At 33.2% G+C, this 7,780-nt stretch overlaps 1 pseudogene across 1 annotated transcript; it reads right to left on the reverse strand.

Moving 5' to 3' along the window:
- Positions 1 to 1,447: 1,447 nt before the first annotated feature.
- Positions 1,448 to 6,788, reverse strand: LOC146884766 (hydroxyisourate hydrolase-like; annotated as a pseudogene). Its single transcript, XR_014996851.1, has 13 exons — positions 6,581 to 6,788; positions 6,390 to 6,453; positions 5,415 to 5,470; positions 5,141 to 5,216; positions 4,994 to 5,065; positions 4,768 to 4,855; positions 4,242 to 4,500; positions 3,788 to 3,903; positions 3,359 to 3,576; positions 2,995 to 3,023; positions 2,815 to 2,903; positions 2,337 to 2,421; positions 1,448 to 1,979 (listed from the first exon to the last, which is right to left on the reverse strand). The product of XR_014996851.1 is annotated as a hydroxyisourate hydrolase-like (transcript).
- Positions 6,789 to 7,780: the final 992 nt, after the last annotated feature.

The raw sequence follows: 7,780 nt of genomic DNA on the forward strand, positions 1-7,780 counted from the left end.
CACTCCAACCAATTGAGCACAACCAATCACTTTATTCAATATTTACATCACTTCACAATGGCATGAACATCACATTTCCATCAAAATAAAAAAATCGGAGCAGAGGCAAACTTCTCCTTGAGTTTACATCCCAAAACTCAGTTTCAAACATCTGAAACTTTCTTCCCCTCATTAAAAACAATTTTCCTCATCAATATTTTCACACAATTTTATAAAGCAGTCAACTCCCAATCATTTCCAGTTATAAGTCTTAAAAAACCCCAAAAATCAATATGTGGTGAAATTGAAAGCCTAAAACAAAATAGTAGGAAAAAAAATCATAATACTTACACTCAAGCATAACATTAAAACATCAAATAATTTGCAAATCAATGCATATTCAAATTACAGTAACTCACACACCTCAGATTCAAGATTTCAGCTCAAAGCCCCTCCACCCAAAACACTTATTCTGTAAACCTAATTTTGACCTATAACTAAAAAACTTCTCAGTCAACTAGAACTCAATCAACAATGCAGTAAAGTTCAATCAACATAGTACAATCACTAACCTGAACACTTCAAAAATCCATTGGGTGCGAATAAAAACCCCCAAATCGTGCCTCCGCAAAAATTCTTCGTTGTGAGAAGAGAGGTTTTGCATTGTGTTGCTGACAAGAAGTTACAAGGTGAAGGAGGTCGTCGTCGCGCCCTTTCTAGCTCGAACCTCCATGCTCGTCACCATAGCCATCTTGCCGGAGCAACTTGCGGCGCTATAGAACCAGGTGTCGTCGCAGCAGGTCGTGTCGTCGAAGAAGCTGGTTTATTGGAGTTTCACTCACCCACTCGCCTCGTTGAGTTTTGCCCACTCCTGGAAGAAATCCTCCATCAAAGAGAAGGAGAGAAAACTGCATCTCACTCAAACAAGGGTGAAAAGCTAAAGGGGGGAAAGTGAAATGTGATGTTTCCCCTCTATACTTTAACCTAAAAATTATATTTTTTTTACCTCATAGTGTATGCGTGGGCCGACCGACACAAACAATTTAAATTGTTATGCGTCAGCCATCCGACGCTAGTTATTTTGTGCGTTTGCGTCGGCTAAACCGTCGAGAAGCTTCAATTTATTATTTTTTACATTTTCAGGAATAGTTAATTTTTTTTTCTACTTAATTTTTTTTTAACGTCAGTTGTCAGTTTTGCGTGGGTTTGGCCGACGTAATTTGCGTCGCACGTTGGTCCGACGCCATGATTTGGAAGCTAAAATGATGCATTCTTGTTGTGAAACTAGTATGTAAAGTAGGTTTATATTCACTTATATATTTTAAATCGACATTACTTTTAATTCTAAGATTTTCAATATACATAATTTCAAATTAATTAGTTTTTTCAATGCTGAAAGATTATTCATATAAGCTACATCAACCACTATTGTGGAAAAAATCAGGTAGAGGAAAGAGGAAAGTGAGTATAAAAACACAGCATCACAACCAAAAACTATACTGTTATTTGAAATCCACTTGCCTTTAACATGGCATATCGTATGGTATGTCATAGTCTATTGTATGTTATACATTGCCATGCGGCTTTACTTGCCAGCTCTCTTTATGCTTCTTCACAATCTGAATTGAAATTTGACTAGGTATCTATGTTTTCTCCAAATTTATTCTTATGTATTTAAGGGAAAGCAAGCATACAATACTAAGACCACTTATGTGCAATGACTTTTTTATGATAACAAACAAAGAACCTACTCAAATAAGTGGCCAATTGAAACGAGTGAGGGATCCTTATCAAGTTCAACACCTCCAACTATAGAACTGCTTCTATTCTTCAAAAATTGGCTGTACCATTTTGCAGAGAGCTTTGGTTGTCTCTTCAACTCTGGATCATCCCTATCAACATAGTATAGGCCAAAGCTAGACTTGTATCCATCCAACAACTCGAACAAATCCAGGAAAGACCAGGCAAAATACCCCTTTATGTTTAATCCATCTCTGAGAAATTTTGGAGTGATGCAGAATATCAGAGAACACATCAGAGGTGTTTATGGGAACACTTACAGAAAAATAAACCACTGTATTACAATCTAATGATAACTACTTTGTTTTTTCTAGTTCAAGTATTTGTGTTCTTTTGCTTGTCAGTGTGTGTTCTGGTTATGTTTGATAAATTCTCTACATGAAACACTTCACAAGATTAGTTATAAACAGTATATTTCAATAGATCAGTTATCCATAATTTAGATTCCGCAGTCATAAACAAAAGCTAGTCCACCCACTTAAGGAATTCCTGTGGAAGTGATTAAAAAATTGTGATATATTTATTACATGAGTTAGAGCAGTGGTTACATACCTCAAGCATCCAGCACTGCACCAATATATCCATGCAAGTATTTCACCCTTGACACGTCTTGTAGTGACGAATTGCCTGGTGTTCGTTGACCTAACAACCCAAAATTTAATCAGTAACTCATTCAATCATTTGAACTTATCATGTTTCACAAGAGCAACCTAGATTTCATCAACAGGATTTCCTAGTCTACCATTAATACATATGTAATAAAGTTTTGTAGTAAAGTTCCATACAACTAAGTTTAAAGGTGGTTTTTGTAGGGAAATACAAGTTAACCGCACTATGCCATTAACCAATGGCATTGTTAGTCGCATTTAGGTAAACAGTATAAAAAATGCCTAATGTAATCAAGTTGCTTTGTTTAGAACAATAGAACTATGACCCCGAGCTTAATATTCAATCCGTATAACATCAAGGGTTGATTTTACTAAAAAATATTCATTGCAATTATACGGAATCTTAGAGAGAGAGGGAGAGAGAGACCATTTTCATGAATGAATATAGGAGGATTTCCATAAAGGAGCTTGAATTTATTCAATTCTGCCAGCATAATCCACGGTGTGATAAGGATACTGAATCATGTAAGGCGAAAAGTCAGTTATTTGCACAACGGATAATCTAAAAAATAGAACCAATTTATGTGACATTTTATTTTATTGATACCTCTTCATTTGTATATACATGCGATCCTACTGCAAGATCAGAAAAACGACAAGTCATTATAATGTAACGTTATCAACTTTTTATTATTATTATTTTTATACTATCAAATAGATCATTAGGCTATGTAAGGGGTATTATTACATTAGAGTGAAATGGTAAATGATGTGAAAGTTCACAAGTTGAACAAACCCGTATGTAATGATACCGTTCATGATTAAAAAATTAAGACTAAGTGCTTATAATTATTCTTTTTCATAATATACCGTACAAATTTATCCCTTCTACTCAACTAACTCGTATTTGCATTTTTACCTCTTTAATCTCTTACTAAATTCACTATCCGTAAGCCTAATGAAGTACTTACAAATCTTTGCAGCCCAGTCTGCGGCGTAATCTCTGAGTTGATTCTTAAGGACGTCAGAATTGTCTGTGATATTGACACTGGTGTAGTGAATGACTCCTATAAAGTCAAATGAACCCTTGAGTTGTTCAGATTCACGAGTTGTGAAGGCCGGAATTCTTACACCAGCGTTTTTCTTCATGGAAATTGGATAGTCTCCATACTGCAAGGGTTCCATAACCCTGCAATATCAAAGCATACTTGTAAAATTGTCAAGTTTATTATTCTTCGACACATGTATTGGTATGTCCAATTAAAGAAAACAGTCTTTAAGAAGATAGAATAGCATGCGATAGAACTTCAGTTATAAATAAGCATCTATCTTAAGGGAACAACTTAAGAATAAGTGGAAGAAAGAAGTAAAACAAACCAATTTTAGGGATTGTTGCTTACCAACCAACCAAAAAGTCACGAGCTCGTTGAGTTGCTGCCCTGTCTTTCTCTGTATTTGTTTGTGGTAAAAGTCCAAACACGAAGATAGAGATACCAACAAATTCATGTTGTTTGTTCTGCAATGTTACACGATTTTCTTAGAAAAAGAACATTCTTTGCCAACAAAGTTTGGATCTGAGATGAAACAAAGTCAATATATAGAGATTGAAAATCAGATAAGGATTATAAGTTTAAGAATTTAAGTTGAAATGGCCGATTAATCCAAAACCACATTGTATAACTTTTAGATAATAACAATTTGTTAAGAGATAATAATTTAAAAACACTTCGCACTGATAGCGATTACAAAATTTGTGAAGAATTACATTATAGACAAATCTTTTTAAATTTAGTGCAAAGTATATTTGTTAAAGATTTTGCCATTAACATGGATATGTAAGATTAGGTGATATACCAAGTATTTTCTCCGGTACAATCTGGCAGCTGAAGAGTGAGCTAACAAAATATGATGAACTGCCAAGTAGGGTTCATATGTGGAGTTGCCTCTATTACTCTTTATAGCACAAAATGGGGGAGAACATCGTTGAGGTGGGAGGGTTCCCTGATCATAACCACCTAAGGCAAAAATGTTGGGTTCGTTCACAGTGGTCCAATACAAGACTCTGTCGCCAAACTCTCTAAAACATAGATCAGCATAGTATGTGAAGTCTCTTCTGCATTTACATCCAAGTAACTTATCTATTACTATTTATCAATAGAAAAAATTAATTGGACATCTGACATTTTCTCTTAATTCCGTCAAACAATTTAACAATTCGACATAATAATAAAATATAAATCAAAAATCATTAAATAAAAAAATTAATAAAAGTAGATGTGGAATAAGAGTAGTAATTTGTATGCAAGCAAAAGCGAACGCACACACCCATTGTTAGAGTAGTTAGAATTTCCCTATAAGGTGCAAGAGATCAGAAGCGTACATGATGTCACGACTAACCCATCCTCCATATTCATCTTCAAGAACCTGTGGAAGGTCATAGTTGTGTAATGTCACATGTGGTTGGATTCCTGCTCCAGGGAAGTAGGGTAACTATATCAGTTGTAGAACTTAAAGAGATTTCAAATTTGTTTATTTATTTGGTTGGAGTGAAATCAATGCATGGCTAATTTTGCAAGCTAATTAAGAGACCCAAAATTAAGTCTAACCATTGCTGATGAGCTGATTGATGAGATTGTTGTAGTACTGCAATCCTTTGGGATTAACGGCTCCTCTTCCGTCTGAGGAAAAACATAAGCTTTTTGAAAAGTGTTGATATATATATAAAATTGAAGGGTTTGTGTTGAGTATGATACTTGGTAACAGTCTGGACCAAGAAATGGAAAATCTATAGGCTTCAAGTCCTGTTTCCACCATTAGCCTCACATCTTCCTGCATTTCATAAAACAATTAAAATCAAACGGTGCTACAGTGACGCTTTAACAGTTGAACAAAACAGTGGCTAAATCTCTATTATTTGAGCAGCTTATGCCTCAATTTTCTCTAATCTCCCAGAAATGGGAGAATCGCAACACAATGAATAATGCTATAACGGGCAAATAAAAAAATATTAAGGATAAGCGTATTCACTTTATACTTGTGGTACCCATCACATGCTACATCTCCATTTTCTCCACGCATATATCCTGTTCATTAAAAATTATTGCGTGAGACTGAATTTTTAAGTGAATAATGATTGGTATGTAATTGAGAATGCAAAACTAGATTAGTAAATTTATGTTCCCTGGTTTTTCATCACTCTCATTGACGTCTCAATAAATCTGCGTATGAGTATTTATTTGAGGAAGTTATTATAATTTCTTGTAATAAACCCCGATTAAAACACATAATTTACATATATATAATATTTTATTAAAATAATAATAATGATATACATACCCTATTAAAGGTATCTCGATGTATTTTAAATTAAATTAAAATAAAATAAACATATATCTATGAATTTATTTTTTTAAATTGTCATATTACGTTGGATTTTAATTCCCTCAAGTTAATTATATTTTCAACTTTGCCGAATATGCATCCTTAAAGATTAAAAAAAATATACAAGCTAAACAAAATTTCAACATTCTAAATACATCACCCCGCAGTTTATTTTCTATCAAATTTTAAGTTTTACAAATTTTTACTTTAGTAGCACAGTTCTCAAAAACTACAATGAATTTGATTAGTTACCCCACCTTATGTTTTTAATGGATTTCATTGAAAAAAAATGTATGTCGGATCCAAAAATAATAAGAAAAAACAAGAATAAGAATAAAAACAAAATACTATACTATTAAAACTAACATTAGATAAGAGTTTTTTTTTCAAAAATAAGCAAAATAGGTGACAATTGAGTGAAAAAATAATGAATAAGTATTTAATTTTAGTTTAAATATATATAAATGTTAGTTTAAATGTTAAATATATATAAATATTAGTTTAATTTTGATTTATTGTTCGGAATTTTGAAAAAATATAATAAATCTATATTTATATAAAATCGGTAAGAAGATTGGAAAAAAAGAAAAAAGAAAAAAGTGAAGAGCGAAAGAAAGGAACCAGCGTGCGCAAATGTATCCCATATGCTACTACTTCTTCCCTCTGTGTTAACAGCTCCTTCCACCTGTTTACAATAATAACAGCAACAACACGTTTAGATTAGCGATTTCTTGTTACTGCAACATATATATAATAGAAAGGTAAAAAAAATGATGAAATGAGAGGAATAATTAGAGGGATTCAGTAGGAACCTGGTAAGCAGAGGTGCCTGAACCGAAAATGAAATCGACGGGGAAATCGTCTCTGCTGTAGGTGTCGGCGCCGGCAACTCTTCCGAAAGCCAAGTTTAGAAGTAAGAAAGAGAGGATGAAAGCGTTGGTGTGTGGTGTTTCCATCGATTCACTCCACATTTGGCGCTCGCTTTCTAGTTTAGACGCGCCATGGATAACATTTATTGGAAGCGGAAATGATTGTGCCAAAACTGAGTGGTCCTCTCCATCGCCTTCGCCTTTCAACTAACTGAGTTGTTGCAGTTGAAATTAAAATTTTACTCTTCCAATCACTTTCACGTCTTTCTCCCACTTCTTGAGTTCATCAAGTTGAAATTAAAATTTTACTGTTTCCATCACCTTCACTTCTTTTTCTCAAGTTTGAAAATCCTCTATTTACCTATATAAAAGAGAGGATACCTCCTCCATATCTTTTTTTTTTTTATCAATTTTAGCTTTTAAATTAAAATTAAAAGTACTTTTTTATTAATTTTACCCTATTAATTTTATTATTTTTTACTATCATAAAAATAAATAAATACACATAATGTTTTCACTAGTATTTCTAAAATAAATTATTTTCTCCTAAATTAAAATAAACTTAAGTAATCATTTATGGTAATTTCTTTCAATGTTGTTAAAATATATTTAATATTAAAACTATATAATATATTTTAAAAGTTAATAATTTTAGAAATGTGGAGGATGTGGTGGTTGCATGGGTGGGTGGAAGTTTGATGTGGTGGTGCGGTGTATGCAATGTGATGCAAATCTACGTGCATGGATGGAGATGCGATACATATTTGCGGTGGCTACGTCCATTATCGTGGTGGTTGTGGTGCAATGTAGATTTGCATGGTTGAAGGTTTGATCTGTGTCGTCATGTTGGTGTTAGAATTAATTGACGAATTAATTCTATTAATGACTCATTTGAAATATTATGATGGGCCCAATTGTGATTTAATAAAATATAAAGACTTATTGGTTATTATTATGGGAAGTGATAATAAAATAAAATAAAGATAAAGATAAAATAAAAACCAACTTGATGGACGTTGGTTTATAAAAGGAATAGGGGTTCTGTCTCTGGCCATAAGGTTCTTTTCACTATAACCCATCAAGAACGTGTGAGAAGAGAAAGAAAGACAAAGAGATAGATTGGGAAGCGATGGTTGAAGAGCA

The sequence above is a fragment of the Vigna unguiculata genome, chromosome 7 (genome assembly GCF_037176805.1).
Source record: "Vigna unguiculata cultivar grain cowpea cultivar isolate G323 ecotype 2 chromosome 7, ASM3717680v1, whole genome shotgun sequence".
NCBI classification, from domain to species: domain Eukaryota; kingdom Viridiplantae; phylum Streptophyta; class Magnoliopsida; order Fabales; family Fabaceae; genus Vigna; species Vigna unguiculata.